At 42.8% G+C, this 18,595-nt stretch overlaps 2 long non-coding RNA genes across 2 annotated transcripts in view; both read left to right on the forward strand.

The window, feature by feature from the left end:
* The window catches only part of LOC309350908, a 1,133,389-nt gene that overhangs the window by 156,312 nt on the left and 958,482 nt on the right, over positions 1–18,595 (forward strand). The gene's annotated exons all lie outside the window — the stretch shown is intronic.
* LOC309350888 lies at positions 9,699–11,423 on the forward strand. The gene is made up of 2 exons (XR_014160562.1): positions 9,699–9,828; positions 10,710–11,423. It is a non-coding gene; the product is annotated as an uncharacterized lncRNA (long non-coding RNA).

The following is an 18,595-nucleotide window of genomic DNA, read 5'->3' on the forward strand; positions in this document are numbered from 1 at the left end:
GCTGTGTTCTTCGGCAGTAATTGGTAGCTCATTATCCTTAGCCCCACCAATGTACTGCCATTCTCACTCCCCCTTCCTTCCTTTTTTTCCTCATGGGCCATTAAGCCATGTAACAGGTACGTTGACACAAGGCAATTGCAAGGATATCCATGCCTTATTAAACTGGCAGAGGTACATCAACATTCAAAGAGACTTTGGGGAGAGAAGGCTGCTTGCTACATATGAGCCTGGAGGAACAATGCAAAATTGTGAAAGATCCTTGAACAGACCTCAAGATTCCCAAACAGCATGCAAGAACAGAAACACCATTAGTCAGTAGACGCTGGTCAATTTGGCCCAATGGGCCACTGCTGGACCAACCTCAGTCTTCTCTCAGCCAGCTCTGCCTGCCTGCCTCCTTACATACAGCCAGTTTATGCGATGGTGCTGTCTGTCAGCTTCCTCCTCCTTAATCTCATTGTTGTGCTTGTAGAATTCAACAGGGATGACGTTGGAGACAAAACTTGGATTAGCTGGATCTGCTTATTATTGGCTGTGGCTCCATCTACTGTTCATCTCCCTGCCTTCAGTTCACCAGTCCCAATGGGCACCAGCAACAACTGCTTGGTGTTAGATCCCAGAGCAGCGTTCCCCAACCTAGCGCCCTCCAGATGTTTTCAACTACATCTCCCAGCATTGCTACCAATGACCCTGCTGGCTGGAGCTCGTGGGAGAACAACAACATCTGGAAAGAACCATGTTGGGGTGAAAGGCGCTAGAATGTGAATTCAGTTATGCATTCAAGTACATGTGGGTTTTCCTCAGTGCTTGCAAGCAATCATATGTAAGAGGAACCAGGACTGACTCCAAGGGCTTGAGGGGAAAACTCTCTTATCTTAAACAGCTATCTGACTTTTAGAAGACATATGAAGGCAGCCTTGTTTAGGGAATTTTAAAATGTTTGATGTTTTATTCTGTTTTTAATCTGTTGGGAGCTGCCCAGAGTGGCTGGGGAAACCCGGCCAGATGGACAGGGTATAAATAAATTACTACTACTACTACTATTATCATCAAAACACAGACCAAGATTTCTACCATGCTCACCCTATTCTCTTATTTTTCCAATCAATTTTGCTATTTCTGCATACAACCAAGAGTTTCCGCTGCCATTCTTCAACTGTGGGTATTTCAGGGTGACGAAGCATTCCAAAGAGATTGGATGAAATTTACAACATATATAGAAAAGAACTAAACACAAATAAAGACACTCACAGGACTGAATTAGACCTCATAATGTTTATTAAAAATCATTTGTTTTGGATTTAAGAATATTGAACAAACATATTACAACAATTGAAGGATGTGCAGTGGTACCTCGGGTTACATACGCTTCAGGTTACATACGCTTCAGGTAACAGACTCCGCTAACCCAGAAATAGTACTTCAGGTGAAGAACTTTGCTTCAGGATCAGAACAGAAATCAGGCTCTGGCAGCACGGCAGCAGCAGGAGGCCCCATTAGCTAAAGTGGTGCTTCAGGTTAAGAACAGTTTCAGGTTAAGTAAGGACCTCCAGAACGAATTAAGTACTTAACCTGAGGTACCACTGTACATTAATGAAATTTTGAAGAATATTATTCCATAGTATTAAGTACACATAGAATGTAAACATGACAAATGCATAAATATAAAGAAAATATAGGGAAACCAGAAGAAGGAGGGAGGGAAGTACAAATTCATTTAGAGTTAAAATATTAAGGTTAAAAGAAATAACGTATTTATTATGTATTATGATGGTGAAATTTGGAAAATCTGTAAAACCAATAAAGATCATTAAAAAAAAAAAGATTTCTACCATGTTAGTCAACCAAGGAGGAAATTGTCAATATTTGTTTTAGACACAGATAATATTTCTTCTACCTCATTTTGTGAGGAGGAAAACATAGAACACAAAGGTGGACTTGAAACTCACACCCCATTGTTGCGGGACCCTTCACAAAAATGGGAGCAGGGTGAGTTCCTGCCGATTTTGAGCTGGGAGTGGGTGGGAGAATTGTTTATATATCAATTTATGTATAAAAGTATTTGCATGCTGCCAGTTCATCCAACATACCATTGTGATGAACAGTAATATAAAAATGCAAAACACCATAAACACAGGTAAGCAAAATCAATAAAATTAATTATTCTGATTTTGGGGTGGGAACGAGGGTTGCTATACTTATCTCGGTAAAGTTTATGAGCTGGGCAAGGCTTTTCCACCTTCTTCTTCCCCTTAAAAAGAATGGCGTCTTTCCTTTGCTTCCTGATGCTGCTACTTTCCCTCCCCCTTCCTTTGCACTTCCAAAAGATGCCAACATCTCTCCATTGCTTCCCAGGCCCCACTAGCTGCTTCATTCACCATCTCTGAGCAGAAAAGGACTATTGCTACAGTCATAGAATCATAGAGTTGGAAGAGACCACAAGGGCCAAGCAGGAAACACCATAAGAGCACTCCTGACATATGGTTGTCAAGCCTCTGCTTAAAGACCTCCAAAGAAAGAGACTCCACCACACTCCTTGGCAGCAAATTCCACTGTCGAACAGCTCTTACTGTCAGGAAGTTCTTCCTAATGTTTAGGTGGAATCTTCTTTCTTGTAGTTTGGAACCATTGCTCCGTGTCTGCTTCTCTGGAGCAGCAGAAAACAACCTTTCTCCCTCCTCTATGTGATATCCTTTTATATATTTGAACATGGCTATCATATCACCCCTTAACCTGCTCTTCTCCAGGCTAAACATGCCCAGCTCCCTTAGCCGTTCCTCATAAGGCATCGTTTCCAGGCCTTTGACCATTTTGGTTGCCCTCCTCTGGACACGTTCCAGTTTGTCAGTGTCCTTCTTGAAATGTGGTGCCCAGAACTGGACACATTACTCCAGGTGAGGTCTGACCAGTCCTAGGAGAGCACCAAGCAGAGGACGTTAAATGGGTCCTTGGATGTCTGCCTTACCTGGCTGGTGGCTAGCAATGGACACATCTGTTCATTATGGTTTCCCTTGGTTCCCCATATTTCTACTTTTAAGTTCAGTTCTCCGCATTTCCACATCCATTTGAAATTTTAAATGCCTCACCAAAAATCATCCGCATTTTAGTGCACATTACTCCCAATGTACACAATTCAATGCAGTTCTGTCTTCTAGACATATTTCTGCAAAACCATTTCTCCATATTTGTTGTTTAGTCATGTCCGACTCTTCATGACCCCATGGACCACATCACACCAGGCACTCCTGTCTTCCACTGCCTCCCGCAGTTTGGTCAAACTCATGTTAGTAGCTTTGAGAACACTGTCCAACTATCTCATCCTCTGTCGTCCCCTTCTCCTTGTGCCCTCCATCTTTCCCAACATCAGGGTCTTTTCCAGGGAGTCTTCTCTTCTCATGAGGTGGCCAAAGTATTGGAGTCTCAGCTTCAGGATCTGTCCTTCCAGTGAGCACTCAGAGCTGATTTCCTTCAGAATGGAGAGGTTTGATATTCTTGCAGTCCATGGGACTCTCAAGAGTCTCCTCCAGCACCATAACTCAAAAACATCAATTCTTCGGCGATCAGCCTTCTTTATGGTCCAGCTCTCACTTCCATACATCGCTACTGGGAAAACCACATCTTTAACTATGCGGACCTTTGTCGGCAAATTGTTGTCTCTGCTTTTTAAGATGCTGTCTAGGTTTGTCATCACTTTTCTCCCAAGAAGCAGGCGTCTTTTGTCATAATCTGCAGTGATCCTGGAGCCCAAGAAAGTAAAGTCTAAAATTTCTCAATATATAATACATCTTTTCTGTACACTTTTTCCTAGTACAGGGTTTCCCAAACTTGGATCTCCAGATGTTTTGGATTACAATTCCCATGATCCCTCAGCACTGGTCCTGCTAACTAAGGATAATGGGTGTTGTAGTCCAACAACAGACAGAGACACAAATTTGGGGAACTCTGCGCTTAGTATATGCATTTTGCGCACTGGGAACCGTAAATATGCAAGGATGGATGTGTTTCAGGTCACATATTGCTTCAGAAAGTGCAAAATAGGCCGGTTCACCTTTAAATGTGAACTGAATCAATTCCACCACTGCCCCGTCCCTACTGATGGCCTGCATTCAGCCTGGTTGCTTGCAAGTTATGCCAGCTTGTTCTTTACAACGAGCTTCCTACATTTTTCTTCATAATTGATAATGGGAGAACATATTCTCCCAAGTGTTAAGGAGGGTCTCATCTATCAGGCCTGCAGCAAAGTGATTTACGAACTTCAGCAATGTGACAAAGCAGACTCAGCCACTGATGATGGGAATCTCTGAGCACTTGACAATTAGATAGGGGTTGGCAGAGGGAAGATGAAAGATATCAAGAGTAGTGGAACCCACTTAGTGTGAAACACTGTGAAAGTCCCAAAGAGCTCTGATGCATTTCAATGAACTCTGCCTATTCTCTTCTAGAAAAGTTTCATTCCACTTGAAATCCCTGCGGAGGGCAGGAAATAACACCACACAGAGATACAAGTGTTAACCATTGCACATTTTGGAGACAGTTGCTACTCGCTCCCTTATTTCTAACTAGTTGAAACAAAAGCAGAACATTAATTTGTGATCCCATTTACAGTGGTACCTCAGGTTAAGAACTTATTTTCTTCTGGAGGTTCATTCTTAACCTGAAACTGTTCTTAACCTGAGGTACCACTTTAGCTAATGGGGCCTCCCGCCGCCCCTGAGCCACTGCCACACAATTTCTGTTCTCATCCTGAAGCAAAGTTCTTAACCGGAGGTACTATTTCTGGGTTAGCAGAGTCTGTAACCTGAAGCATCTCTAACCTGAAGTGTCTGTAACCCAAGGTACCACTGCACCAAGAAGTCCCCCATGTTTTCTGCATTGTGGCCATTTCTTCAAGCTGAGAGCAAATGGATACAGACTACCCAGAGGCAAGTTAATATTTTGTGAGGCCCTTTACATAGCTTTTTCGGGGGCTGTATTCATTCAGGAAGGGACGTGGGTGGCGCTCTGGCTTAAACCACAGAGTCTAGGACTTGCCGATCAGAAGGTCGGTGGTTCAAATCCCCACGGGTGAGCTCCCGTTGCTTGGTCCCTCCTCCTGCCAACCTAGCAGTTCGAAAGCATGTCAAAGTGCAAGTAGATAAATAGGTACCGCTCTGGCGGGAAGGTAAACGGTGTTTCGGTGCACTGCTCTGGTTCGCCAGAAGCGGCTTAGTCATACTGGCCACATGACCCGGAAGCTGTACACCGGCTCACTTGGCCAATAAAGTGAGATGAGCGCCGCAGTCCCAGAGTCGGTCACGACTGGACCTAATGGTCAGGGGTCCCTTTACCTTTACTCATTCACCTAAATAAATATGACCATGTCAAAATTAGGGGCACATGAGACAATGATAATAATAATGTTTCTGCCTTTGCACTCTTCTTCCTCCCCTTCCCAAGCAACTTAGGATCTATCAGGGCTTTTTTTCCCCCAGCTGGAACTCTCAAGAACTCAGTTCCGGCACCTCTCAGGTGGGCACCATTACCAATATCAGAGAACAAGGAAGGCATTCACGGTCAGTTCCGACACCTTTTTTCCTAGAAAAATAGTACTGGGAACTATCCCTGCTGTGGGTCACATTTCAAGGGTTATGTGTGGGTCCCTTGGCTGCAGGAGGAGAGGACTAATTCTGTGCATGCTGCTGAGGGCCTGAGGGCCCTGTTCCTGCCTCTCTCCACCTGGCCTAAGGCGGGGCCTGACTGCTGCTGCTGCTGCCCAGGAGGACTGGGGTATTTTGGGGAAAGTTTTCTTGGGAGTTTTTGCTGCTGTTATTGACTTTAATTTTTTGTATCTTTATTTTTATGTGGAAATTGTTCAGTTTGGTTATGTAGTTTTTGATGTGTTTTATTTATTTTTATGACTACTTTGCTATGTTTGTAATTATGTAAATCTCTTCATATTGTAAGCCACTTTGAGCATTGTTTTAACTGTGGAAAGGTGGCATATGAATAAAATGATGAATGAATGAATGAATGAATGAATGAGGTAAAAGGTAAATGACCCCTGGACAGTTAAGTTCAGTCAAAAGCGACTATGGGGTTGCAGTGCTCATCTAACTTTCAGGCCGAGGGAGCCAGCGTTTGTCTACAGACAGCTTTCCAGGTCATGTGGCCAGCATGACTAAACTGCTTCTGGTGCATAGAGGACTGTGACGGAAACCAGAGTGCACAGAAACATTGTTTACCTTCCTGCCACAGCAGTACCTATTTATCTACTTGCACTGGTGTGCTTTCAAACTGCTAGGTTGGCAGGAGCTGGGGCAGAGCAATGGGATCTCACCCCATCATAGGGATTCGAACTGCCAACCTTCCAATCGGCAAGCCCAAGAGGCTCAGTGGTTTAGACCACAGCACCACCACGTCCCTGAATGAATGAATATGTACAAATCCATCACTGATCATACCCATGTGGTTCAGTAGAGTAACATCTCACCTGTGCTATGGGGCAGGGGGATTAAGAGAATTATTCAAGACCATATCCACACCATATATTCAAACTAAGGATGTGCATGGCATCTCTGATCTGATTTTGGGCCCAATCTGGTGCTTCAGACTGGTGTGATGCAACCCAACTCAGATCTGTCCCCAAACTGATTTGGGGGCCTGGTACAATCATCATCATCATCATTTTATTTGTATTTCCATAGTTGAAACTATGCTCAAGGCAGCTCACAACATGACAAGATTTACATAATTACAAACATAGCAGAAGTCATAAACAATAAATAAAACACATCACAATGTACACTACCAAATGGAAACAATTTCCACATAAATCGTAAAATCTAAGACTAAAGATAGAACAACAATAATAAAAATAACAGCAACAAGCTCTCTCAACCCCCCATAAACAATACTCCAGCCCAAGAATCTGTTCAACAGCCTCAGTTTTTGTAGCTGGAGTCAGTCAGCACTCCACTCTGCCAGGCCAGATGGGAAAAGGCCAGCAAGGCAGGGTACAGGTCTTCCAGGGCTCACAGCCAAGATGGTATAGTTTAAAACAACACAGAGAAAAAACAATTTAAAAGAGGAGCCCTCACTGCTGAACAGCAGCCACAGTACTTGTGGGGCCTGTCAAGCCCCGCCCCAAGCCAGGTGGAAAGAGGCAAGGGCAGGGGCCTTCAGGCCCTCAGCAGGCAGTCCTCCTGGGCAGCAGCAGCAGTCCTTAAGATCATGCTGTCAGCGGTAGAGGTGGGCAGAGAAGGAGGCATATCTCTCCTTCTCTCAACTTTCAACCACACATTTAATCTGGATTTTAAGTCCTAACAAGCATGTGAGGGTATGAGAAACTGCAGAAAGGGCATTTTGATTCATTTGGTCATCTAACAGTTTGGTGTTGCTTCGGCTATAAGAACCAGTGACTACAGTGGGACTTGCTCCGAGTAGGGGAAATAGATTTGCAGCTTTATATCCATATGGATTTATTTTTATTTTTTAAAAGAATGCAAGTAAGGACTGCAGATAAGATGAGAGCCATTTAACAGTTAGCCAGTTCCTTTGGAAAAGCAGAGCTTACTTGCCAAGACGAGAGAAAGGCTTTAGCTACAGGGACAGCAGCTTGCAGGACCCACCCTGGGAGCTCTCCAAGGTCCTGAAGGTGCTCTGAATGGCTTGAATTCTTGACGGGATATTGCTGGGCTTCTCCTGTGAGCCTGGAGCTCATACAGGACAGGCACTGTTCCTGAGCAATGAATTATTGGTCTGTCTTACTCAGGAATAAGGTTTTCAACATGGGAATGAAAACCCTGATTGACCAGGTGAGTAACGTAGCCCCCTTCAGTCTAATGCTGATCTCATATTGACTGAAAAGAATGTCCATGTTAGGATATTTCTGTTCCACCTTAAAAGGGAGCAGGATGTTTGTGTCACAGCCTGCGTATTTCCTGTTCACAGGATGTTTCTGTTGTGTCTTTGCTTTCGTTTCACTCTGTGCCTGAACACGCAAACAGGCAGTCATGTTTTTTCCTTTGTTCTGACCAACGCTGAATAAACTTCTAAATAATGCTCTCCTGCGTGCATCTTTCGCTGTGCGAATTCTGCTGATAGAGCGTGCATCAGCTCTGGAATGTGGCAAGCTATTTTCTGGAGCTCGTGTCGCTAATTGCTGATACTGTATCTACGGGAGATCGATGGATCGTCCAGAGGCGACATGGGGGCCATGATGGGCTTTATCTCCCTGGCAGTATCCTAACAGTCCAGACCATGAAGCATCACAGAGCAGGCATATCCAACAGGTAGATTGTGAACTACTGGTAGATCACTGGACATCTCTGATAGATCACTGGTAGAAGATCACTGGCTCCCCTCAAAGAAGTTCAACAACTTAGGCTTCCCTCAAAAAAGCTCAACAACTTTGACCTGAACCCCCAAAAAGGGGGTAGATCACTGCCAGTTTTTAACTCATGAGTAGATCGCAGTCTCTTGGGAGTTGGCCACCCCTGCCATAGAGGGGTCTGTGCTGACAACCAAATATTCCTGATTGCCCATTTGCAGATTTATATCAAATTCCTTATGAGGACTACTGCCTTTGAACCCAACAGATTTTGTTCAGCTGTTATTGCCAATATCCACCGATAGACCGTCAGTTATTTTGTATTGCTCCTGGTATAGCTACAACTACTAGTACTGAGCATGCTTTATTTAGGTTCAGTGGTGTGCTAAAAGAAGACGAGTTATTCCTTGGCTCAAATTGTATTGCAGGCAGCCTCACTCACTCACTTTAAAACTAAAACAGCCTTCTTTGCACAAGGGATTTCACTTGAGATGTGCACACACCTTTTCCCCTCTTGGCATGTTCTGCTTAGCAAATGAAGGTGAAAATTCAACTTGATGATCAAGATGCAACTGCTACGTGTGTGGCACAGTTTTAGTTCCTTTTATAGCTGTTCTAGCAATGGACGAGCACCTTCTATATCCTTGTCACAAATGTTCACAAAAGTACATTAGTGTAAAGTCTAAAATAGCACGAAAGCATCATGTAACTTTAAAAAAAAAACCTGGAAATGAAACCAAGGATAGATGCATCTAAAGGTGTCCCTAATTAATGATCGCATTCCTGAGAGCATAGCACCAACACAGCAAATTTTCACTCAACAAAATGTCAAGCACAGCACAACACCAGGGGGAACTTTTAACAGTGCCTTTAATTAAAGAGGATCTATGAGACCACACAGAATATATTGGTTACTGGGTGGCTTAGGTGCTGAAAGGTAGTCTCCCAAAGTTTCCAAAAATGTTTTCCGTTGGGTCTCTTCTGGTTTGCATATTGAACTGTGGGTTCTGGGGTGGGGAGACAGGACTTAAATTAAGCAACAAAGAGGAGTAACAAGAGTGTTTAAGATTGCTATTTATGCTGCACCGATAAATTAGCCCAGGTATAGCCTGGATTGGAACTGTGGTTTTTGATCAGAGTAAGTAGAAATATGAATAGGAAAAAAACCTGTGGAGGACCATTGTCTTATTTGTAACAGCATGGCAAGTTTGAGTGGCACAACAGAACACTTTTTGATTATTATTATTTTTTAAAAAAACACACCATAAACACATCTTTGACTAGGTCGAAGTCATGCAATATCACTTCAGGAAATTCTGTCCAGTTCCAATCAATTGTTGTGCAGCGATAGATCACAGTGACAACTGTTTCTCATTTGGAATGCCCAGGGGAGTCATGTGCTGTTCACACTTTGTCTCAAAGATACCTATTGTTCCACACATGACTTTTGATCAATGCCAAGTATTCTGCGGAACAACCCAAGCAAATTGTGGGAGCATGGATATCTGCCTGGTGTTTTGGTGTGTTATATAGATTTCCTAAATATTCTTTAAATTGTCTGAATTGAAACTTTGCATGTAAAATGTTTGAGGCTCTCCAGAAAGATGTTTAGTTTCTTACATTAATGCTTGGATGTCCTAGGTAGGGCAAGGACAACAGGAAGAAGGCCAAGCTTAGGCTTTCTGTTGCTTTTCATGTAAAAAGTTTGTCCTGAATCCTTCCCAAGAGTTTTATAACAATCAGTCCAATCCTATCCAGATTTAGGAGAGGAGAGGATACTCCTCCAGGAGAGGAGAGGATACAGATGGACAGGGCATTGTTGTTGTTGTTGTTGTTGTTGTTTAGGACATGGGTAGGCATACTAAGGCCCAGGGGCCAGATCCGGCCCACGGACAGTCCGGGAACCAGCATGTTTTTACATGAGTAGAAGGTGCCCTTTTATTTAAAATGCATCTCAGGGTTATTTGTGGGGCATAGGAATTCATTCATTTCCCCCCAAAAAATATGGTCCGGCCCCCCACAAGGTCCGAGGGACAGTGGACTTGCCCCCTGCTGAAAAAGTTTGCTGACCCCTGATTTAGGACGCCCCTATTTTCATCGGAGAAATGTTGGTGGGTATGAAAGCAGCACTTTAAATTGGGCTTAGAAATGCTCTGGGAAGCCAGCATAGCTAGTGTGGAATGTGCTAACTGATTGAAGTTTCCCAAAATAAACATAAGAAGTTGCCTTGCATCGAATCAGACCAGTGTTGTCCACATTGGCAGAGGATTCCCCCCCCCCCCCCGTGTTTAAGGCCAGGAACATTCCTAGCCCTAGCTGGATATGCCTGAGATTGAACCTGCATGCAAAGCAGATATTCCACTGCTCAGCTACAACCCCCATCTGTCTCTTCCATTTATAGGTTTGCAAGCATGGTTTTATATCGGTGCAAAGCCAAGGCTCATTCTGGAATTAAGAATGACATTTGGACGCAGCTGTCTTGGAGGAGAAATTTGTCGTTTGCTGGATCCTCTAGTTGAACGTGCTGTTTTAGAAGCAGAGGCGCTGCTCTGCTATCACACATACAGGTGATATTCTGTCATGGCAACAGTGTGCATTGGAGCAAAAGTGTGCAGATTTACATGCTTTCCAATCAATTTTATAATCAGAATGCTTCAGAATCTGTAAGGAAAACCAATGTCTATAATTCCAACTGCTCTGGGATCGCTAAGACACATTTTCATAGATATTTCTAGATGCATCAACAGAGGCACAAAACTTTGGAGGATATTGGAATAAAACAAAGAAAACTGCGGGGGAACTGAGCAGGATTCAGACTCAGGTTTTTTGTTTACTTTCCAAAGAATTTGTCTCCATTAATGGTGAAACTGGCACCTTTACAAATGTTTCTCCACCTTTGCAAAGAACCACTCTTCAGTGTGGTAGCGCCTGCTTCCTGGACCTCTATGTCTATACACTTTAGGCAGATTCCTTCAGTGTATTGTTTTCAGTGTCTGCTGAGAAAGATTTTGTTTAGGTAAGAGTCCCCAGGGATGCTATTTTATTAAGCATATTTGCTTTTCAACTTCTTATTTTTCCTAGTTTTCATTAAACGTTATGTCTATTTGCTTTTAAAGTTTGATTCATTTTTTCTTATGACCATTTTTTATTGTTTTATGTAAACTATCTAGAGGTTTTTGTTAATTAAGCAATATCTATCTATCTATCTATCTATCTATCTATCATCTATCTATCTATCTATCTATCTATCTATCTATCTATCTATCATCTATCTATCTATCTTGTAAAATAAATAAATATCACAGATGTCAATGCTTGGGGTGGGCAAATTTCTCAGTTTCAGTTTTTCTCAGTATCTTATTATTCCAACCTTAAATTCTATAGTCCCCATTTCTACCTCAGCTTGAGATTTTTTTTAAAAAAAACAACTCATGAAAATTTCAGTGTTTTGTGCAAACACACATCCTAACATGCAATTTTTGCCTAATATACACATCCCCCCCCAGCAATTTCCCCTAATATAATGCATTTTTGTATGTTGTGTGTGTGTGTTTACTAATACATGCATTTTAATGCATACTTTACTATATGCATTTTTAAAACACTTCACATGTCTGGAGGACAGCATTGCAAAATTCATGAAAGTGCAGATTTCAAAGGATGGCTGTGTTTCACTTTCCATATTATTTTAGAAACTTTCAACTAAATATGTGCACCTTTAAATACCAACTGAATCAATTCCCCCCCCCCCCTTGTCTATACATGAAGTGTTGCTTTAGATGCTAGCATTTAGTGTTTGTTCATATGGATATCCTACTGTAAGGATGATAATGACTGAATCCATATACAGTGGTACCTCGGGTTACATACGCTTCAGGTTACATACGCTTCAGGTTACAGATTCCGCTAACCCAGAAATAGTGCTTCGGGTTAAGAACTTTGCTTCAGGATGAGAACAGAAATCGGACTCCGGCGGCGCGGCAGCAGCAGGAAGCCCCATTAGCTAAAGTGGTGCTTCAGGTTAAGAACAGTTTCAGGTTAAGTACGGACCTCCGGAACGAATTAAGTACTTAACCTGAGGTACCACTGTACCTACACAGAGCTATAAACTGTGCAATACATCTAGAGATACTTCCATTCAAGAGATTCCTGTCCTGTTGTTCTCTAAATTGGGGCCATTTTCTGATTTCTGACCACCTCTATAGGTTGAGAACTTCAGGTCTTCTCATGTGGCCATTCTGTTACCTCCCTCAGAGAAGAACCAGTGTCCTTGCCTTGTCTTGATATCTTTCCCCACAACCTTGGTAGCACAACGCTCTCAGGTCCTGCATCCTGTATCTGGCATCAGCTCACAATCCTGAATCCCTGATTATACTGCTGACCTTTTTCTTGAAGTCTAGGCTTTCCCCCTCTCAGTCCTTGATCCTGCTGCTCTCACAGGGCAGTGCCAATCCTGTCTAGGCTGTTGTGTTCCACAGCTGTCACTCGTTCCTCAGCTTCCTACTGCTGGCCTTATTAATCCATCCCCATGGTGTCAGAGTGTCAGTCACAGATGAGTCCAGAGACCTGCACCAGAACAGCTTGCCCAGTCACAGATATAGCCATCGTGATGTTGGAAAGAATCACATGCCTGCGAGGAATGGCTGCCAATTATGGTACCATCATTTAATCGTGCACAGAATAAGAAAATAGTCGTGCAAATGAATTATTATTATTATTAATGGTGGTTATGTAGAAAACTTTGAGCAAAGGTGAAAAAAACATACTGAAAATGTATGCGCTCTGCATCTCTAATAAGTTTATTGTTCAGACTTTTACTTGTGTTATTCTCTAGAGAGGCATATGATTGCCAGCAAATTGAAGGCTGTAGGCCTCCTTAATTGCTTTCTTGTCAGTATCCCGAGGAATTTGAGTTCTTGAATTTTAAGCTGTCCGGTTTGTTCCTTTGTTTCCTGAACGTAAGAAAGTTAAAAGTAGCTGATGCATGCTCTTGCGGGTCTATCAAGCAAAGTTCAGAGTTGGTGTAAGCATATTCTTAACTTCTTTAACTATATATATCAATCAAATTATAAAGATTCTCTTGCCTACAATGCAGCAAAGTTACACTTCTATTTATCTGGCAGCTCCAGACATTCCTTTCCTGTATAATCAGAACTTTCTAATAGGTCTTGTTTCTCTCTAGTTCCTACAATTGCTTCCCATGCAGAGAGTTATTAGTTCCTCAAGGTTCCTTCGCATAATATGGAAAAGAACGTGTTTTTGCAGTTTGAGGACCAGGTATGGATGAGCATTTCAATTGGTCTGCATTTATAAGTGAAGCAGCCTCATTTGTACCTCCCAGAATATCATTATTCTTTAGATTTTTCACTTCTCTCCATTTTGAGAGAGAGTCATTGAGTAAAATAACATACTAAAAATGCATGTTTTAGAATGAAATACATTTAGAAATGTCTACATTAAGATAAAAACACACATCTAAGTATGTATTTTGTGATAAAATACATATATAAAAAGTAATTTGCATATGTTTTTTTCTTTTAAAAATCTCATATGAAAGTGGAAATGGTACAGAATGGACTTACAAAAGAACATATATGACCCACAGACCAGAAATAAACTGATCCACCCATCCCTAATGTGGACACTATAATGTTAATGGGGGGGTGCTGTCTGCATATGTATAGGCTGTTATTCTGCATGTTACATGTCACCAGACCACTCATTATCATTATCATTATCATTATATATTGAATTTATATATAGCCCTATACCTGGAGGTCTCACAAAAAAAGATCACAATATATAAAATTAAAATAAAGACAATGATTCAAAAATATTCCCCCCCCCAAAAAAGAGCCAATTTTTAAAAGGATATAGGATGTTGATCAGGTCAACCAAAGGCGTGGTTAAAAAGGAACATATCTGCCTGATGCGTAAAGCTGTGTAATGAAGGCCCCAGGCGAACTTCCCTGGGGAGAGCATCCAACAGATGGGGAGCCACTGCAGAGAAGGCCCCGTTCTCATGTTGCCACCCTCCTGACCTCTCAAGGAGGAGGCACATGAAGGGCCTCAGAAGATGATCTCAGGGTCTGGGTCGGTTCATATGTGTAATGGTTTTAAGGGGGTTACTTGTGCGTAAATTGGCTTTGGTTTAGTGAGATTGCTCGCCCAACCATGCTTAGGCTCACAGCTTGCTCTCCGTGACCTGTTAGTCACTTGCAGAATCCGTCAGTGGGCGTTTCTTGAACCTTTTCCAGCATAAGAGCTGTTTGACGCCAAGTCTCCTCCTACTTTCCCTGCGCGGAACGCGTCTGCGCAAGTAAGGGGAAGGCAGAGGCGTATCAGCGCTCTCCCCGCTAGTCTCTGGTGAAGGGTCTTGGAGACCTGTCTCCAATTCCTCCATCTCCCTCTCTTCTCTACTGGTCTTACGCTGAATTCCTTCCCCCCTGCTGGTCCCCTCTCCGTCATCGCTCTGGAGCCCTGCCTCCGCCTCTCGCTCTGATGTCAGTTCCCTGACAATATGGAAAGAGGCGGTCCTTGAAGTATTGCGGTCTTGAGCCATTTAAGGCTTTATAGGTCAAAACCAGCACTTTGTATTGGGCTAATTGGTAGCCAGTGCAGGTGGACCCAAATGCTCAAACCGTCTTGCTCTGGTGAGCAAAAAACAAATAACTAAAAGGTGATTGTACCATACATAACTTTAAAATATAAAAACCAAGGACAAACGGTTAAAAGCGACTATAAGGGAGGGAACATAAAGGAACTCAGGTCTTGCATTTTGAGCCTTCAGTTTAGGCCTAGTTTGTGGCGCAGACCAACCGTTGACGAATACCCATGCTGACAGTGCAAAATCTAGCAACTGAGTATGTCACATCCGGGTTTTCACCTTTAAGTAGTAGAGAGGTAGAAAGTTGTTCTGTACAACCTGGAAATTTATGCAGTGAAAAGGGGCATGTTTTGTTGTTTCCAGCTGCCCAGAGCCACATGGACATTTCCTCTTCTTGTAGAGTGTCTTCCTAAAGCGGCCTTCCTGAGACTGTTAAGATGTGGCTCCACTTTCTCTCTGTGTTTGTGGGTTGTGTGGAATTGTAACCACGATAACAAGCAGCCAGCGAATAGAAGAAGAGTTTGGATTTGATATCCCGCTTTATCACTACCTGAAGGAGTCTTAAAGCGGCTAACATTCTCCTTTCCCTTCCTCCCCCACAAAAAACACTCTGTGAGGTGAGTGAGGCTGAGAGACTTCAGAGAAGTGTGATTAGCCCAAGGTCACCCAGCAGCTGCATGTGGAGGAGCGGAGATGCGAACCCGGTTCACCAGATTACGAGACTACCGCTCTTAACCACTACACCACACTGGCTCTCAGAATAGAACAAATTGTTAATCTCGGTGCATATTTACAATGTGTTTGTAGATTGCTATACGGCTCCTAACTGCAAAAAAACATTTTGTGCAAAGCCGTCCTCACACAAACTATTCCAATGGAATGCAAATTATGAGAGTAACCACCAATACCCTGTACTGTATGCTTTTAGCCTGTGGCCAGATCAGGGTAAGATAATTAGAGGAAGCTAGCCAAAGCCAAATGCCGAAATGTAATTAATGGTTGGAGAAGCTAGTAATTTGTAAGTGTATCTTAGCGTCAGTCTGAGGAAACATGAATAAAACTGTCCCCGTTGCTCAAATCAGTTGGATATTAACTAAACTATCGAGTAAATATGTGGGATGGGAATCTGTTATTTGCATCCGTAATTTGGACACTGCACATGTTCAAAGAAAGCGGTAAATTCATTGCTCTGAAATTCATTGCTCATCAGATCTTATGCTGCCTGCTTCCTCAGAATTACAGACCATTGGCTTGGGAGGCTGGGAGGCTCCTGCCTTCAACAACAGGAGATGAACGGATGATAATCACAGTGCTCAACCATGTTGTTGTTTAGTCATTCAGTCGTGTCTGACTCTTTGTGACCCCATGGACCAGAGCACGCCAGGCACTTCTGTCTTCCACTGCTTCTCGCAGTTTGGTCAAACTCATGCTGGTAGCTTCGAGAACACTGTCCAACCATCTTGTCCTCTGTCGTCCCCTTCTCCTTGTGCCTTCAATCTTTCCCAACATCAGGGTCTTTTCCAGGGAGTCTTCTCTTCTCATGAGGTGGTCAAAGTATTGGAGCCTCAGCTTCAGGATCTGTCCTTCCAGTGAGCACTCAGGGCTGATTTCCTTCAGAATGGATAGGTTTGATCTTCTTGCAGTCCATGGGACTCTCAAGAGTCTCCTCCAGACCAGAATTCAAAAGCATCAATTCTTCAGCAATCAGTCTTCTTTATGCGATCCATACAGATGTGTAAATCCAGAAAGATGGAGCAATATGGCAGTTTGGGCAGCAGAGTCACACGCTGAGGAAACTGTTTGCAAAGAAGTGACAGGGAGGGGATTAGGTCAGGGCCAGAGAGAGTGAGAGACTCTTAAGGATGGAGAAGGGAGGAAGAATCAAAAGGGGAGGCGAAGGAGAGAAATGGGAAAAATCGCAACCAAAAAGCTCTGAGCAGCAAGTGTATGATGGCCTCTTACATACCGCTTGTGCCCCTCGTGACCTGGAGCGATAAAGCAAACCTCAAGCCAAGAACATACAGGTCACCTTAGGCCAATCATATGCTCCTAGAGGTGGACCACTGAGCTTTAACCGCATAGCCAAATGGTCAGTGACAGATTCCTGACAGCTAACCTGGCCTGAAACTGTCAGCACATGCTTTTAAATGCCACTGATTCTGACAGCAGGGGCATCTCAATAAATGCTGACCCTGAATTTAATAGAACTGCACCAGCGCAGCCGCTGAATCTTCCCCTAATAAGCAAAGAGATTCTGGGTTTTGCGTCTTTTTTTATATTTATAAAAGCTCAATAAACATTTTGGCAAGTGGAAACTTTTCATTATTCCAAGCTGCAGCTTTCTCAAAGACATCCTCATTAGTTCTAAATACGAGACTCCCACTGGCAAGGTCATTCATCGTCTCATTCAATCTTTTTTATTGTTAGCACAATACCAGGAATAATAAAAAGACCATCATCTCAAAATCAGCTTCTGGGGAATCCCACATTTCACCGATACTGCTATTAGAGTAACCCAAAATTGTATTCATTAAAATCCACCCTGTTTCTCTGGGTCAAAGAGAGAGCCTACAGAAGGAAGTTTAAGATCTCCCATTTGTTTCAATGAACGATAACAAATGAATGACTTTTCATTCTCTGTTTATGCAAGTAATGCCAATGTTCATCATTGGCACGATGAACCTTCCATCATTAATGAACTATAAACAGGCACACATATTTGGCAAGGATTTTATGCATGCCCTTGTTGATTTGGTGGCGGGGGGGGAATGTCATTGTTCAAGAATTATACTCTCAGCCTGATCCTTGGAGACATTTCATTTAGGGCTGTTTACCAAACGATCCTCTGTTTGCTAAAAATTATGTTTGTGTCTCTACATAACTAGAGTGGAAGAAACAGAAAAGATTCTCAATGATTTGGAGTGTGTGAGACTGATTTGACCAGGGTTTTAATAAATATGATAACCAGGTCATTAGAGGCAACCATCATGGAAAGAATTCATTATGCAATGCTACTAGAACAACATGTAATAATGAGAGGGATAGGGAGAAATTCATTTGGGTTTTGCATCTTAATGAGAACCTACCTTTGTCACACTTTTTAAATGAGTGTGAGAACCAAAGCACAGTTATCCCTCAAAAGTCACACTTCTTTGAACTTTGCAATCGAGTTTGCCACAAAAAATGCAGGCATTAGGTGAAAATATGTACAAAGAGATGTGCATTTGTGAAGCCAATGGGCAAGAATGTGTAATATTAGGAGGAAAGGCACACCAAAAAAAAAGTATATATTGGGAGACATTGCTTGAAAATGCATCAATTTTTTGGGGGGGGGGAATCACAAACTGAGGCAGAATTGGGGAGAACTGAAGATTGCAAAAATGAGAAACTGAGATTGCCAGATTCTTCCATCCCTCCAAATACAGCAACAACTGCAACAAAGCTATTGATATCACAAGAAGGCAGAAACTACCTCCCCCAAACCAAAGTCTTTTCAGCCCGTTTCCATAACATTTAGGGCCTACACAATGCCAGACCCTCCACGTGTTCCTATTTTTCCAGGGACAGTCCTGGATTTAGAGAAGCCTTCTGATCTGATCCCAGAATGTCCAGCTTTTCCTTAAAGGTAAAGGGACACCTGACTACTAGGTCCAGTCGTGGCCGACTCTGGGGTTGCGGCG

Source organism: Podarcis erhardii (genome assembly GCF_964252035.2).
Source record: "Podarcis erhardii genome assembly, chromosome: 10".
Classification (NCBI taxonomy): Eukaryota; Metazoa; Chordata; class Lepidosauria; order Squamata; family Lacertidae; genus Podarcis; species Podarcis erhardii.